At 39.0% G+C, this 16,175-nt stretch overlaps 1 pseudogene across 1 annotated transcript; it reads right to left on the reverse strand.

Moving 5' to 3' along the window:
• Positions 1–8,473: 8,473 nt before the first annotated feature.
• On the reverse strand, positions 8,474–9,187 carry LOC308429437 (isopentenyl-diphosphate Delta-isomerase 1-like; annotated as a pseudogene). The gene has a single exon. The product of its transcript is annotated as an isopentenyl-diphosphate Delta-isomerase 1-like (transcript).
• Positions 9,188–16,175: the final 6,988 nt, after the last annotated feature.

Consider the following 16,175-nt stretch of genomic DNA (forward strand, 5'->3'; position numbering starts at 1 on the left):
TTGAGGCACTGTTCCCTGAGCCGAGCCTGTGAGAAGATGGGTGTGATGGGACCTTGCTATGAGGTTTTCTCATTGCAACTTCTTCAGCTTTATACACTTTTGGACTAAACTATATGTACATAGGCTTTGTAAGGCTGGCGGGTAGATGGTAGTACTGTTTGGGATGGTTACAGAGGCAGTGCCTTCCTGGAAGAAATGCGTCACAAGGGTAGGGGATAGAATCTGAGTTTTTACTGCCTAGCCCTCTTTCTGTCTGTCTGTCTGTCTGTCTCTCTGTGTGTCTCTGGCTGTCTGTCTCTGCTTCCAGTCTGCAAGTAAAATGTGGTCATTTGGTTTTGATGCTGCCAGGATGGTCTCATGTCTTCCCTGCCTTGAGGATGTTGTACTGTGGCCCTTCGACAACTAGAAGGCAGAATAAGCCCCCTTTCCCCTAGCTTGCTTTGTTATGGTATTTTATGACAGCAATAAAAAAAGCAACTATTATGGCTGGCTAATTAAATCAGCATCTACCCGCCCGACCCCCTTCTCAGCACCGAATTTCTTGTTATATACCCCTGCACAGTTAACAAATGCCTATATTGCTCTTGCCTGATCTATCAGTCACTCACATCCTCTGCGCAGCCCCCACATTCCCTCCCCCTCCTTCCCTCTCCCTCTTCCCTCCCTCCTTCTCCCTCCTTCCTTACCTCTCTCCTTCCTACTCTTCCTCTCTCCCTCTCTCCATTTATATGGAGTGTGGACTGAACCAAGAACTTCATGCTAGGCAAGTACTCCACTGCCTGATGCCCAGAACAGCCACTCTCTTCAGTGCTTTCTGACCAGAATCTGCTCAAGACTCTTGCCCATTTTCCTGCTGAACTGTTGACCTTTGTCTGTTGATCTGTGAGTCTCTCCCAGATACTGTCACTTGTGTGGTTGACTGTTTCCTCCACCTCTTGGCTGCTCGTTACTTTCATCTGGATGTTTGAGTTCTTCACTCTGCTTTGTCGCCTTCGTTGGTGCTTTCTTTGTGACTAGTGCTTTCAGAAAGAAGACTTTGTACCCCATTGACATGGAAGTCTTTTTCATATGCTCTTCCAGAAGGCTTGGAGTTTCACCCTTTACAGTTTTATGTAACATGAGGACTGTTTTAATCTTTTCTTAGCTAACTGTCTAGTGTTACTGGATATCTTCACTCCTCACTGGCTGAGGTCTCTCCTGCCATCTTTCTTGACCTCGTGTCCATGAGCTCCTTTCGGGCCTTCTGTCCTCCTACCAGTCCATCTGTCCGTCTCAGCACCGGCACAAGAAGACTTTCATTCTGTGGCTTGACAATGCCTTTCTGCGACAGCAAATCCATCCACTTATACCCCTCCTGGAAAAGTGCAGGCTCTTGCTTCAAATTGTCTGTTTACTACACCTGTTTGAATTACAGTAGGCTTGAGTGTTTTTAATATTGCAGGGCTGGGGCTCTCAGATACTTGTATCTAAAAAAAAATTAACAGTATAGAGTCTACTCGGTTTTTTTTTTGAGCACGAGAGTTACTTTTAAAATAGTCCCCACCCAGATCCCTTCAACAGCCATCAGCTAAGTTTTAACTTCTTTGCATACATCTTACATGTTAATATAAATACATTTCTAGCTTTTTCTTTTCGTTCTTTTCTTTTCTTTTTTATTGTTTTAGAGTCTCACTCTACATCTCAGGCCGTCCCAGAATCCACTATGTAGGGCAGGTTGGCCTTGAACTTGTGGCAGTCCTCCTGCCTCAGCCTCCCACATTCTGAAGTTACAGCTGGGAGTCACGAGACTCACATTTCTATTGTGCCATAGCAGTGACACAATTGCTGCCTTTGTGCATGAGAGCTTGTGTGGAATTTCTACTAAATACTATTTAGCAGGTTTCTTGTTTTATTTGTTGATATTGATTTGCTATTATTAATTTTTTCTTTTCAAAATTTGTTGTGAGCTTAAGGAAGGTCGAACTTTGAGGAATGCCCAAGTTGTATCCAGAGCATAGAAGTAGATTCTAGAGGAATTTTAGGCAGGGCTTTGAGAGCTAGAGCAGGGGAAGAACGTTCTGGAATGATAGACAGTAGGGGCATTAGTACTGTTGGGGTGGAAGAAAAATTGAGGAAGAGAAATTAATCTGACAGGTTTTGTGAGCAGCCACTGTGGAGCAACATACCTGAGAAGCCGCAGGAGGTAGCATCTGACACAGGCGCATTGCTATTGTATTTAACAACATGCAAGAGAGCCAGACATTAACAAAGTGGGAATACATCCAAACTCCATTATACAGCAGGCAACCACACACCTTCACCCGTGAGGCACGCAGATGAAGTGACACACTGGGAAGACAGGAATACACAACTCTCTCACAGCTCTGTTAACAGTCAAGAGTGCTTGCTCCTCTCCCCTCCTCCTCTACAGCCAAGATGTCTAGTTTCCTTTCCTCCTGTGTCCATTGTCATGGGATTTGGATATTATCTTGTAAGTAAGCTCTTGCATCACATTTTATTATCAACAGAGCCCTGACTTTTAAGACCCATGTTCCTTGATCCTAAAACAACAGAAGATCCAGCGAAGACTTCTAGTTTTGTATTAAGACGGTGGGAAGTGGACAGCCTTGTCTATTTCCTGATTTTGGTCAAAATGTTCTGAGTTCCCTCCATTTAGTATAATGATGGTTATAGATTTGCCATCTAAGCTTTTATTATGTTGAGCTCTGCACTTTTTATTTCTAGAATACTCAGGGCTTTTAAAATGAAAATATATTAGATTTTGTCAAAAAGTTTTTTTCAGCATTGAAGAAGCTGCTCTTTTCTCCAGGGTATTTTTGGCATTTTTGCAAAGATGATCATGTGGTTTTTGTCCTTGAGTCTGTTTATGTGATGTATTACTCTGATTTTTGTATGTTAAGCCATCCATGCGTCTCTGGAATGGAGTTAATTTAACCATTATGAGTGGTTTCTGGTTTTGTTTTTAGTATTCTTGATCTGTATTCAATTTGCAAGTGTTTTACTGGGAAGTTGCACATCTATTTTCACCATGGAGATTGGTCTATAATTTATTGCCCCATCCCTTTCTCCCTCTCTCCTTCTCTCCCTTTATCTTTCTTTGACTTTATTTGGTTTTTGTCTGGGGTAATACTGACTTTGTAAGAGAGTTTGGGAGAATGCCTTCTTCTTCTATGTCATGAAATTGTTTGAAAACCACTAGTAGTTCTTCACTGAAGGTCTTGGAGAATTCAGCAGTGAATCCATAAGTATCTAAAGGTTGTTTTTGTTTTTTGGGGTTTTTTTGTGGGGTTTTTATTGGGTCAGGAAAATTTAAAATTACTGCTTCAGTCTCATTTCTTGTTATAGATCTCAATAATTGTTTAGCTTGTATCAGTTTGATTTTAATCAGTCATATGAATGTAGAAATTAATTCATTTATATTTATGGTTCCCAGTTTAGTGGAGTATAAGTCTCAAAGTCATGCCCTAATGATATTCTGAATTTCATTGACATCTGTCATAATGCACCCCTTTTCATCTCATATTTTATTAATTTGAATCTTATATAATTTAAGTCTTAATTAATTTGGCTAAGAGTTTTTCTCTCCTACTCATCTTTTCAAATAACAAACTCAGTTTCACTGACTCTTTTTTTTCTAATTGGATATTTTCTTTACTTATATTTCAAATGTAATCCCCTTTCCTGGTTTTCCCTCTGAAATCCCCCTATATCATTCCCCCCCTCCCCCTGCCTCTATAAGAGTGCTCCTCCACCCACCCACCCACTCCCTCCTATCTCCCTGCCCTGGCATTCCCCTACTTTGGGACATTGAGCCTTCACAGGGCCAAAAGTTTCTCCCCTCATTAATGCCCCATAAGCCATCCTCTGCTACATATGTGTCTGGAGCCATGGGCCCCTCCATGTGTACTCTTGTTGGTGGTTTAGTCTCTGGGAGCTCTGGGGGATCTGGTTGGTTGAGATTGTTGTTTTTCCTATGGGGTTACAAACCCCTTCATCTCCTTCAGTCCTTTTTCTAACTCCTCCACTGGGGACCCCATTCTCGGTCCAGTGGTTGTTTGAGAGCATCTGACTGTATCAGGCTCTGGCAGGGCCTCTCAACAGACAGCTATATCAGGCTCCTGTCAGCATGCACATTGTGGCATCCACAATACTGTCTGGGTTTGGAGACTATCTATGGGATGAATATCCTCCCCAGGGGTACAGTCTCTGGATGATCTTCCCTTCAGTCTCCTGTCCACACTTTGTCTCTGTATTTCCTCCTGTGAATATTTTATTCCCCCTGTTAAGAAGGTCTGAAGCATTCACTCTTTGGTCTTACATCTTCTTGAGCTTCATGTGGTTATTCCAAGCTTTTGGGCTAATGTCCACTTATCTGTGAGTGCATACCACGGGTGTTCTTTTGTGATTGTGTTACTTCACCCAGAATTATATAATTCCATCAATATGCCTAGGAATTTCATGAGATCATTGTTTTTAATGCTGAGTAGTACTCCATTCTGTAAGTGTACATTTTCTGTATCCATTCCTCTGTTGAAAAACATCTGGGTTCTTTCCAGCTTCTGGCTATTATAAATAAGTCTGCTATGAACATGGTGGAGCATGTGTCCTTGTTATATGTTAGAGCATCTTTTGGGTATATGCCCGGGAATGAAATAGCTGGGTCTTCAGGTAGTACTATGTCCAATTTTCTAAGGAACTACCAGACTGATTTCCAGAGTAGTTGTACCAGCTTGCAATACCACCAACAATGGAGAAGTGTTCCTCTTTCTCCACATCCTCTCCAGCATCTGCTGTCACCTGAGTTTTTGTACTTAGCCATTGTGACTGCTGTGAGGTGAAATCTCAGGGTTGTTTTGATTTGCATTTTCCTGATGACTAAGGATGTTGAAAATTTCTTTAGGTGCTTCTTGGCCATTTAATATTCTTCAGTTGAGGATTCATTGTTCCCCATTCTTTAGTAGGGTTATTTGATTCTCTGGAGTCTAGCTTCTTGAGTTCTTCATATATATTGGATATTAGCCCTTTATCAGATGTAGGATTGATAAAGATCTTTTCACAATCTGCTGGTTGTTGTTTTGCCCTATTGACAGTGTCCTTTGCCTTACAGAAGCTTTGTAATTTTATGAGGTCCTATTTGTTGATTTTTTATCTTAAAGCATAATTTATTGGTGTTTTGTTCAAAAAAGAACACCAATTTCCTCTGGGCCTATGTGTTTGAGGCTCTTCCCTACTTTCTCTTCTATTCATTTCAGTGTATCTGGCTTTATGTGGAGGTTATTAATCCACTTGCACTTCAGCTTTGAACAATGTAATAAGAATGGATCGATTTGCATTCTTCTACAAGCTGACCGTCAGTTGAACCAACACCATTTGTTGAAAATGCTGTCATTTTCCCACTGGATGGTCTTAGCTCCTTTGTCAAAGATCAAGTGACCAGAGGTGTGTAGGTTCACTTCTGGGTCTTCAGTTTTACTACATTGATCTACCTGCCTGTCTCTGTACCAACAACATACAGTTTTTATCATGATTGCTCTGTAATTAAGATTGGGGTTGGGAATCATGATTCCTCTAGCAGTTCTTTTATTGCTGAGAATAGTTTTTGTTATCATGGGCTTTTTGTTATTCCAAATAAATTTGCAAATTGCTCTTTTCAGCTCTATGAAGAATTGAGTTAAAATTTTGAGGAGGATTGCCTGAATCTGTAGATTGTTTTTGGCAAGATGAGCATTTTTACTGTATTAATCTTGCCAATCCATGAGGATGGGAGATCTTTCCATCTTTTGAGATCTTCTTCAGTTTCTTTCTTCAGAGACTTGAAGTTCTTGTCATACAGATGTTTTACTTGCTTGGTTAGAGTCACACCAAGGAGTTTTATATTGTTAGTGACTGTTGTGAAGAGTGTTGCTTTCCTAATTTCATCCTCAGCCTGTTTGTCCTTTGAGTAGAGGAAGGCTACTGATTTGTTCGAATTAATTTTATATCCAGCCACTTTGCTGAACTTGTTTATCAGCAGTAGGAGTTCTCTGGTGGAGTTTTTTGCAGCCACTTAAGTACACTATCATATCATCTGCAAATAGTGATGTTTTGAATTCCTTCTTTCCAATTTGTATTCCTTTGACTTCTTTTTTTTTTTTTTTTTTTTTTTTTTAATTGTACTATACTGAATAGGTAGAAAAAGTGTGGGCAGCCTTGTCTAGCCCCTGATTTTAATGAGATTGCTTCAAGTTTCTCTCCATTTAGTTTCATGTTGGCTACTGATTTGCTGTATATTGCTTTTATTTTGTTTACTGGTGGGCCTAAAATTCCTGATCTTTCCAAGACTTTTAACATGAATGGGTTGTCAAATGCTTTCTTAGCATCTAATGTGATAATCATGTGTCTTTTTTTTAAGTTTGCTTACATAGTGGATTATGTTGATGGATTTCCGTGTATTGAATCATCCCTGCATCCCTGGGATGAAGTCTACTTAATCATGATGGATGATCATTTTGATGTGTTCTTGAATTCAGTCTGAGAGAATTTTACTGGGTATTTTTGCATCGATGTTAATAAGGGAGATTGGTCTGAAGTTCTCTTTCTTTGTTGGATCTTAGAGTGGTTTAGGTATACATATAATTGTGGCTTTATAGGACAAATTGGGTAGTATCCCTTCTGTTTCTATTTTGTGGAATAGTTTGAAGAGTATTGGTATTAGAACTTCTTTTTTTCAATATTAAAATAATTTATTTTTAATTTTCAATAAATACTTGCTACATAGTCATATCCCCAATGATAAATCAACTGTTCTGAGTTAGCAAAAATGTATAAAATTTTTATAAGAAAAAAAGTACCCATTATGCAGTATTTATGAATAAAGCTGTCTGAAGAGCTTTGACACATCTGTGGCAAGTTTTAAAAAGAATGTTAATCAAAACACAATATCAATATATGCTATTCTATAATCTCAAAATCTTAATATATGCCTATTCCGGAACATCAATCTAGTCATTGTAAGTTTCCTCATTGCTACTCCCTCCTGCTTCCACCTCTATAAGCCCTGATTATAGAACAGTAGCCCATTATGGAACCCTTGGTATCAAACTTTAAAATTCTATTTATTGCTGGGCATGTGGTGCACACCTTTAATCCCAGAACTTGGGAGACAGAGGAAGGTGGATCTCTGAGTTCTGAGGCTAGCCTGGTCTACAGACTGAGTTCTAGAATAGCCAGGGCTACATAAAGAAAGAAACCCTGTCTCAAAACACCCCTCCCAACTCTTCCCAGTTCTTTCTTCCTTCCTTGGGTTGTCTTAACAAAGGGGTGCTAATGCTACTAAACATCTGACACAGGCCTGACCCCTACAACAAGATGGCCCTGGCCCAGAAATGTTAGTGTCAAAGGTTTTCTCAACTCTTTAAAGTAGAACTCACTCCCACCTTATGACTAACCATCTTTTTCACTGTGTTTGCAAATAGATTTGATGAATAGCTAATCAGTCACCATTACTACCAAAAGTAACAGTTACCTTTAAGTAGTAAAATAATAATCTCAGGATGGTTACAGCACCAGATCAACTGAGAATGACAAAATATTGGTACACAGAACTGGCTTTTCAAATCTGAGTCAAACACCCAAGGGCTCAAAGCAACCGTTTATTAATATTTGATCTATACTGCACATGCACAGTAAGACATCATCTATATTAGCATTTATGCTGTGCTCAGTGCTACAACCACACCAGAGATGAGGTGAAGTGTGGGGGAAGATGTGCATAACTTACATGCAAATACAGTATTATTTTCTCTAGACTTGAGCATCCAGAGTATTGGTACCAGAGTACAGGAATTCCTGAAATTAATCATCCTGTGTGAATACTGAGGGAGTCATTACTATCCTCTGAACCTGCTCTGTTATTGTCACAATTATCTTTAGGGTTAGGGACCCAACAACCCACGGCCTCATGCCTGCAAGGCAATCATGGCACTGCTGAGCTCTGTCCCCAACCCTGCCCATTTAATCCTTAGTGCTGTTTCAACGCAACTAAGAAGTGTCTTCTGTTCAATTTTCTAACCTATGATAGAAATCAAATGATATAAAAAACACGTGGCAATCAACAAAGTGTTTGGAACGTGTTTGTCAAAATGTGAGGAGTTCTGGTTTTTCCTTCAATCTTGTCATAGCCAGGTATTTGGACAGGTTAAATTAATCTTGTTTATGGCATAATTTCACAATAATCTCTCCTAAATGATTTGTTTTTCTACAAATATCAGTGTGTGTGTGTATGTATGTATGTATGTATGTATGTATGTATGTATGTATGTATGTATGTATATATATATATGATATATAATATAAAACTGTAAGTTAGTTGGGTTTTTCTTTTTTATCTTTTCTCAAAACAAATTTTGGTTGTAAAATACCTATGTCTCATACAATTTAAAACCAAACCACACCATTTTTACTAGGTAGAAAAATTCTCAAATCACTAACACATTCACATTCTGTGTATTTTTCTCATGGTCAACAAATGGATTCAAATGGTTTAAGTTATCCCACCATTTAAAGAGAAACGTGTCTGCAATAATCTTAAACCATGGAGTTAACTTAATTTCACCACTGGCTGCCTTCTTCAGAATTTCTGTAAGTTCTTCCTTTGATACATGGCAGTAGCTTTTAATCTCGTTGGGATCCGGATTCAAGGTTACATTCTTCCTCAGAAACAAAATGTAATCAATTTCATATTCACCCCAGATACCATCAGATTGGGCCTTATAGTAAATTCTTGTTAGATAATTCATTTCATTTAGATTAACCTCTTCCACCAGTATTCCCAACTCTTCTTTTAAGTGCCTCTGTGCTGCTCGTTTTACGCCGATGGCATCATTTTCTTCCAGCTCACCTGGGTTACTTAATGGATGGCTGCAGCAGCTATTGGTGAAACAACCTGGAAAGGTAATTTTAGCATCTGATCTCTGCTGTAACAGGAGCTTATTTTCACTATTAAACAAGAAGACACTAAAAGCGCAATGTAATAATCCTTTGTTGATGTTTTCATTCAGGTGACAATTTTTTTTTTGGTGTCAGCCCCAATTTTATTGTCATTTTCATCTATAAGAATATATATCTCTGCTAGAAGCTGAACCTGTTTTTCATCAAGATGGTTGATATTTATTTCAGGCATTGTGACAGAGTGTTTGATCTGACCTAGAACACAACCACAACACCTGCAAATCTCTCTTAAACTAGAAGAAAGCTTAGGAGTAGACCTGTTTGTTCATTTTTGGAAGAAGACAAGTGATGTGCTCTATCCTGGAGCTAAGGCCAGATTTTTTCAAATCCCCCTTTATAACTTTACTCCCCAAGGGCTATGAACTGTGGCATTTCTCATACTGCTGGATCGCTCGCTCGCTCCTCAGGGCGTTTCCATGGACAACCCTGAGATCCTGATGCTCCACTAATGGCATGCAGCCGACCATCCAACGCTTTCCAGGGCCAGGCACCTAGCCCCGACTGTCAAAGGCGACCATGCGAGCCAAGCTGGGAAACCGTGTCACCTCAGCCTCATACAGCCCCACCCTCTTGGCCCCTTCTCGACATCCTTCCCCAAATAGCGGTATTAGAACTTCTTTGAAGGTCTGGTAGAATTCTCTGCACTAAACCTATCTGACCCTAGGCTTTCTTTGGTTGGGCCTTTCAGTGACTGCTTATCTTTCTTTAGGGGTCATACGGCATTTTAGATGTTTTATATGATTTGACTTTGGTACCTGGTATCTGTCTAGAAATTGTCCATTTCCTCCAGATTATCCAGTTGAGTTGAGTATAAGCTTTTGTAGTAGGATCTGGTGACATTTTAAATTTCCTTTGTTTCTGTTGTTCTGTCTCCCTTTTCATTTTTGATTTTGTTAATTTGGATACTGTCCCTGTGTCCTATAGTTAGTAATGGCTAAGGGTTTATCTATCTTGTTCATTTTCTTAAAGAACCAGCTCCTAGTTTTGTTGATTCTTTGTATAGTTCTTTTGTTTCTTTTTTTTTTTTTTTTAGTAGAAACTCTCTGAAACATTTGAAATGTTTTCCCCTTTGCCCATCCTGCTCCCATTACCCCCGACACCATCTTCACAAAGGTGCACTAGCTCCCAATCACCCTCTCCACCTCAGTGCCTTGGCATTCCCCTACATTGAAAAAATGTGCCCTCCCTGGACCAAAGGCCTCTTCTCACATTGATGCCAGATACTGTTATTCTCTGATGCATATGCAACTGGAGCCGTGGGCCTCTCAATGCATGCTCAGTGGTTGGTGTTTTAGTCCATGGGAACTGGGGAGGATTTGGTTGGTTGACAATGTTGTTCTTCTCATGTGGCTGCAACCCCCTTCAGTTCTTTCAACCCTCAACCCAGCACCCTCACTGAAGTCTCTGTGCTCAGACTGATGGTTAGCTTCAAGAATGCTCAGCTGCATGACTCTGGCAGAGCCCATGCAGAGGCACTCCTATCTGGCTCCTGCCAGCAAGCACCTCCCAATATCAGCTATAGTGCTTGGCTCATGTTGCTACACTTGCCTCCCCAAGTGAGGCAGCCCCTGAATGATCCCCTCTTCAATCCCTACTTTTCCACTTGATCCTATACCTTCTCCCTTGAGTGTTTTATTCTCCTTTCTAAGAAGGACTGAGGCTTCTACATTTTGGCCTTCCTTCTTTTTGAGCTTTATGAGGTCTGTGAACTGTTTCTTGGGTATTCATAGCTTTCTGGGGCTAGTATTCGATTATCAGTGACTTCATATCATACGTGTTCTTTGGTGACTGGGTTACCTCACTCAGGATGATAGTCTCTAGTTCCATCCATTTGCCTATGAATTTTGTGAAGTCACTGTTTCTAATTGCTGAGTAGTACTCCATTGTGTAAATATACCACAATTTCTATATCCATTCCTCTGTTGAAGGACATCTGGGTTCTTTCCAGCTTCTGGCTATTATAAATAAGGCTGCTATGAACATAGTGTAGCATGTGTTCTTATTATATGTTGGAGCATCTTTGGGGAATATGCCCAGAAGTGGAATAGCTGGGTTGAGGTTCAGGTAGTACTATATCCAATTTTCTGAGAAACTGCCAGACTGATTTCCAGAGTGGTTGTACCAGCTTACAACCCCACCAACAATGGAGGAGTGTTCCTCTTTCTCTGCATCCTCGACAGCATCTTCTGGCATCTGGGTTTTTGATCTTAGCTATTCTGACTGCTGTGAGGTGGAATCTCAGGGTTGATTTGATTTCCATTTCCTTGATGACTAGGGATGTTGAGCATTTCTTTAGGTGCTTCTCAGCCATTCAGTATTCCTCAGTTGAGATTTTTTTTTTTTTTGCTCTGTACCCCATTTTTAATAGGATTGTTTGATTATCTGGAGTCTGTATTGAGTTCTTTGTATATATTGGATATTAGCCCTCTATCAGATGTGGGATTGGTAAAGATCCTTTCCCAGTTGGTTGGCTGCTACTTTGTATTCTTAACAGTGTTCTTAGCCTTACAGAAATTTTGCAATTTCATGATGTCCCATTTGTCAATTCTTGGTCTTAGAGCATAGGCCATTGGTTTTCTGTTCAGGAAAATTTCCCCTGTGCCTATGCATTATACATTCATCCCTACTTGTTGGAAGCCGTTTGTGCCACACCCAAAGATGGCGCTGGCTTCCTGCCGATGACTCAGCAAACAGAACCGTTGCCCAGCCTGAGAGACATAGTGCGCATGTACCACAGACGTCACAGCCCGCTCTCGGGGCATACTAATGAGATACTGGAGGGCGCACCAATCAGGTAGCAACACGAGTCTCCTGGGCATTTATAAGCAGTGCATTTTTTTCCCACGTGGTCCCCTGCTCAGAGTACTGTACAATAAAGGTTGTTCGTACAAGAATCCTGTTTTCGCATGGACGTGGGGCGCGCGACACCTACTTTCTCTTCTAATAGTTTCAGTGTACCTGGTTTTATTTGGAGATGTTTGATCCACTTGGACTTGAGCTTTGTACAAGGAGATGAAAAATGATAGGCCTGCATTCTCCTGCATGCTGACTGCCAGTTAAACCAAGACCATTTGTTGAAGAAGCTGTCCTTTTTCCATTGAATTTTAGCTCCTTTGTCAAAGATCAAGTGACCGTAAGTGTGAGAGTTCATTTCTGGGTCTTCAATTCTGTTCCATTTATCTACCTGCCTATCTGTGTACCAATACTGTGTGGTTTTTATCACAATTGCTTTGTAATATAGCTTGAGGTCAGGGATAGTGATTCCCAAAGAAATTTCTTGTTGTTGAGAATAGACTTTAATATCCTAGGTTTTTTGTTATTCTAAGTGAATTTTCAAAGTGTTCTTTCCGACTCTACTAAGAATTGAGTTGGAATTTTGATGGGGAATGCTTTGAATCTGTAGATTGCTTTTGGTAAGATGGCCAGTTTTACAATGTTGATCCTTTCAGTCCATGAGCATGGGAGATCTTTCCATCCTCTGAGGTCTTCTTCAATTTCCATCTTCAGAGATTTGAAATCCTTGTCATACAAATCTTTCACTTGCTTAGTTAAGGTCACACCAAGGTATTTCATATTCTTTGTGACTATTGTGAAGGGTGTCTTTTTTCTAATTTCCTTCTCAGCATGTTTATACTTTGAGTAGAGAAAGGCTACTGATTAGTTTGATTTAATTTTATATCTAGTTGCTTTGCTGAACTTATTTATCAGCTGTAAAAGTCCTCTGGTGGAATTTTTGGGGTCACTTAAGTATACGATCACATCATAAGCAAATAGTGATATTTTGACTTCTTCCTTTCTGATTTGTATCCCTTTGACTTCCTTTTGTTGTCTAATTGCTCTACCCAGAACTTACAGTACTATATTGAATAGGTAGGGGTTAGTGGGAAGTCTTGTCTAGTCCCTGATTTTAGTGGGATTGTTTCAGGTTTCTCACCATTTAGTTAGATGTTGGCTACTGATTTGCTGTATATTGCTTTTACTATGTTTAGGTATGGACCTTGGATTCCTGATCTTTCCAAAAATTTTAACATGAAAGGGTGTTGAATTTTGTCAAATGCTTTCTCAGAATCTAGTGAGATGATCATGTGTTTTTTTTTCTTTGAATTTGTTTATATGGTGGATTATGTTGATGGATTTCCATATATTAAACCATCCCTGCATCCCTGGAATGAAGCCTACTTGATTATGGTGAATGATCATTTTGATGTGTTCTTGGATTCAGTTTGCAAGAATTTTATTGAGTATTTTTGAATCAATGTTCATGAGGGAAATTGGTCTAAAGTTTTTTCTTTGTTGGGTCTTTGTGATTTCTTCTTAGTACTGCTTTCATTGCATCTCATAGGTTTGGGTATGTTGTGCTTTCATTTTCACTGAATTCAAAAAAATCCTTAATTTCTTTCTTTCTTTCTTCTTTAACCATTTTATTATTGAGTAGAACATTGTTAAAAGCTTCTACATGTATGTGGGCTTTTTGTTGTCTTTGTTGTTATTAAAAACCAGCCTTAGTCCATGGTGATCTAATAGGATACATGGGAGCATTTTGATCTTCTTATATCTGTGCAGATTGTTTTGTGACTGACTATATGGTCAGTTTTGGAGAAGATACCTTGAAGTGCTGAGAAGAAGGCATATTCTTTTGTTTTAGGATGAAATGTTCTGTAGATGTCTGTTAATTCCAGTTGGTTCATAGCCTCTGCTAGTTTTGCTGTGTCTCTGTTTAGTTTCTGCTTCCCTGATCTGTCCATTGATGAGAGTGGGTTGTTGAAGTCTCCCACTATTATTGTGTGTGGTGCAATATATACTTTGAGTTTTAGTAGGGTTTCTTTTATGAATATGGGTGCTCTTTTATTTGGAGCATAGATGTTCTGGATTGAGAGTTCATCTTGATAAATTTTTCCTGTGATGTATAAAAGTGTCCTTTTTTGTCTCTTTTGATAACCTTTGGTTGAAAATCTATTTTATTTGATATTAGAATGACTATTCCAGCTTGCTTTTGGGGAAACATTTGCTTGGAAGGTTTTTTTTTTTTTTCCTTAGCCTTTTACTCTGAGTAAAAGTGTCTGTCTTTGTCTCTGAGATGAGTTCCCTGTATGCAGCAAAATGATGGATCCTTTTTACATATCAAGTCTGATAGTCTATGTCTCTTTATTGTGGAATTGGGTCCATTGATGTTAAAAGATATTAAGGAATAGTGATTGTTGTTTCTTGTTATTTTTGTTGTCAGAGGTAGAATTATGTTTGTGTGCTTTTCATCTTTTGGTTTCCTTGCATAAATATTTCCTTGCTTTTCCTGAGGCTGTAGTTTTTCTTCTTGTGTTGGATTTTCTATCTATTATGCTTTGTAGGGCTGGATTTGTGGTTAAATATTGTGTAAAGTTGGTTTTGTCCTGGAATATCTTGGTCTCTCCATTTATGGTAATTGAGAGTTTTGCTGGATATAGTAACCTGGGCTGGCATTTGTGTTCTCTTAGGGTCTATATGACGTCTGTCTAGGACTTTTTGCTTTCATAGTCTCTGTTGAGAAGTCTGGTGTAATTCTGATTGGTCTGCCTTTATATGTTACATGTCCTTTTCCCCTTATGCTTTTAGTATTCTTTCTTTGTTTTGAACATTTGTTGTTTTGACTATTATGTGTCCACAAGAGTTTCTTTTCTGATTCAGTCTATTTGGAGTTCTGTAGGCTTCTTGTATGTTCATGATCTTCTTGTTCTTAAGGGTAGGGAAGTTTTCTTTTATGATTTTGTTAAAGATCTTTACTGTGCCTTTTAGTTGGGAGTCCTTGCCCTCTTCTGTGACTACTATCCTTAGGTTTGGTCTTCTCATTGTGTCCAGGATATTTTGGCCATTTTGGGTTAAGAGCTTTTTTTTTTTTAAACAACTTTATTTTACAAAACAAAGATAAATGTACAGATTTTAAGCATTTTTTTGCGTAAAATTATACAATACATTTTTGTCAGTACTTTTTTTTCAGATTTTAAAATAATTTTTACATAAAACTATATGAATATATTTTTTTAGTCAGTACTTGATTTTTTAAAGGTTTGATAGTATGTATGCACTGAAAACTTAATAGTTACACTGAGCATAAAGTACATGTAAAACAAAATGTAGCATGGAAATAGTCAAAGTTTTCTTGTTGTGTAAAGATTTTTTTGTTTTGTTTGTTTTTTTTTATTTCGTGGACTTCATACAGTCTGTGAGTTGTTTCTGGGGCAGTGCGAGCCTCTGGGGTTAGCATCCCACTATCAGTGACTGCATATTATGTCTGTTCTTTTGTGACTGGGTTATCTCACTCAGGATGATATTCTCTAGATGCAGCCATTTTCTTAAGAATTTGGTCAAGTCATTGTTTTTGGTGGCTGAGTAGTATTCCATTGTGTAAATATACCACAATTTTTGTATCCATTCATCTTCTGAAGGACATCTGGGTTCTTTCCAGCTTCTGGCTATTATAAATAGAGCTTCTATGAACATTGTGGTGCATATATCTTTGTTGTGTACTAAGGTGTCTCTGGGGTATATGCCCAGAAGTGGAATAGCTGGGTCTTCAGGTAGTATTATGTCCAATTTTCTGAGGTATCGCCAGACTGATTTCCAGAGTGGTTGTATTAGTTTGCAACCCCACCAACAGTGGAGAAGTGTTCCTCTTTCTCCACAACCTCGCCAGCATCTATTGTCATCTGAGTTTTGGATCTTGGCCAATCTGACTGGTGTGAGGTGGAATCTCAGGGTTGTTTTGACTTGCATTTCCCTGATGGCTAAGGATATCGAGCACTTCCTCAGATATTTCTCAGCCATTCGATATTCCTCAACTGAGAACTTTTTGTTTAGCTCTGTACCCCCTTTTTTAATAGGGTTATTTGATTCTCTGGTGTCTAGCTTTTTGAGTTCTTTGTATACCTTAGATATAGGGTTAAGAGCTTTTTGATTTTTGCATCTTCTCTTACAGTTTTGTCTATGTTTTCTATGTTGTCTTCTGTCCTTGAAATCCTCTCTTTCATCTCTTGTAGTCTGTTTGTGATGCTTGCCTCTATGACTCTGATTTCTTTCTTCCGTTTTCCATCTCCAGAATTATCTCTTTTCATGATTTCTTTATTGTTTCTATTTCCAATTTCAATTCCTTTACCTGTTTGGTTGTGTTTTCCTGTAGTTCTTTGAGTGATTTCTCCTGGTTCTCCTGTAATTGT

The sequence above is a fragment of the Micromys minutus genome, assembly GCF_963924665.1.
Source record: "Micromys minutus genome assembly, chromosome: 13".
Classification (NCBI taxonomy): Eukaryota; Metazoa; Chordata; class Mammalia; order Rodentia; family Muridae; genus Micromys; species Micromys minutus.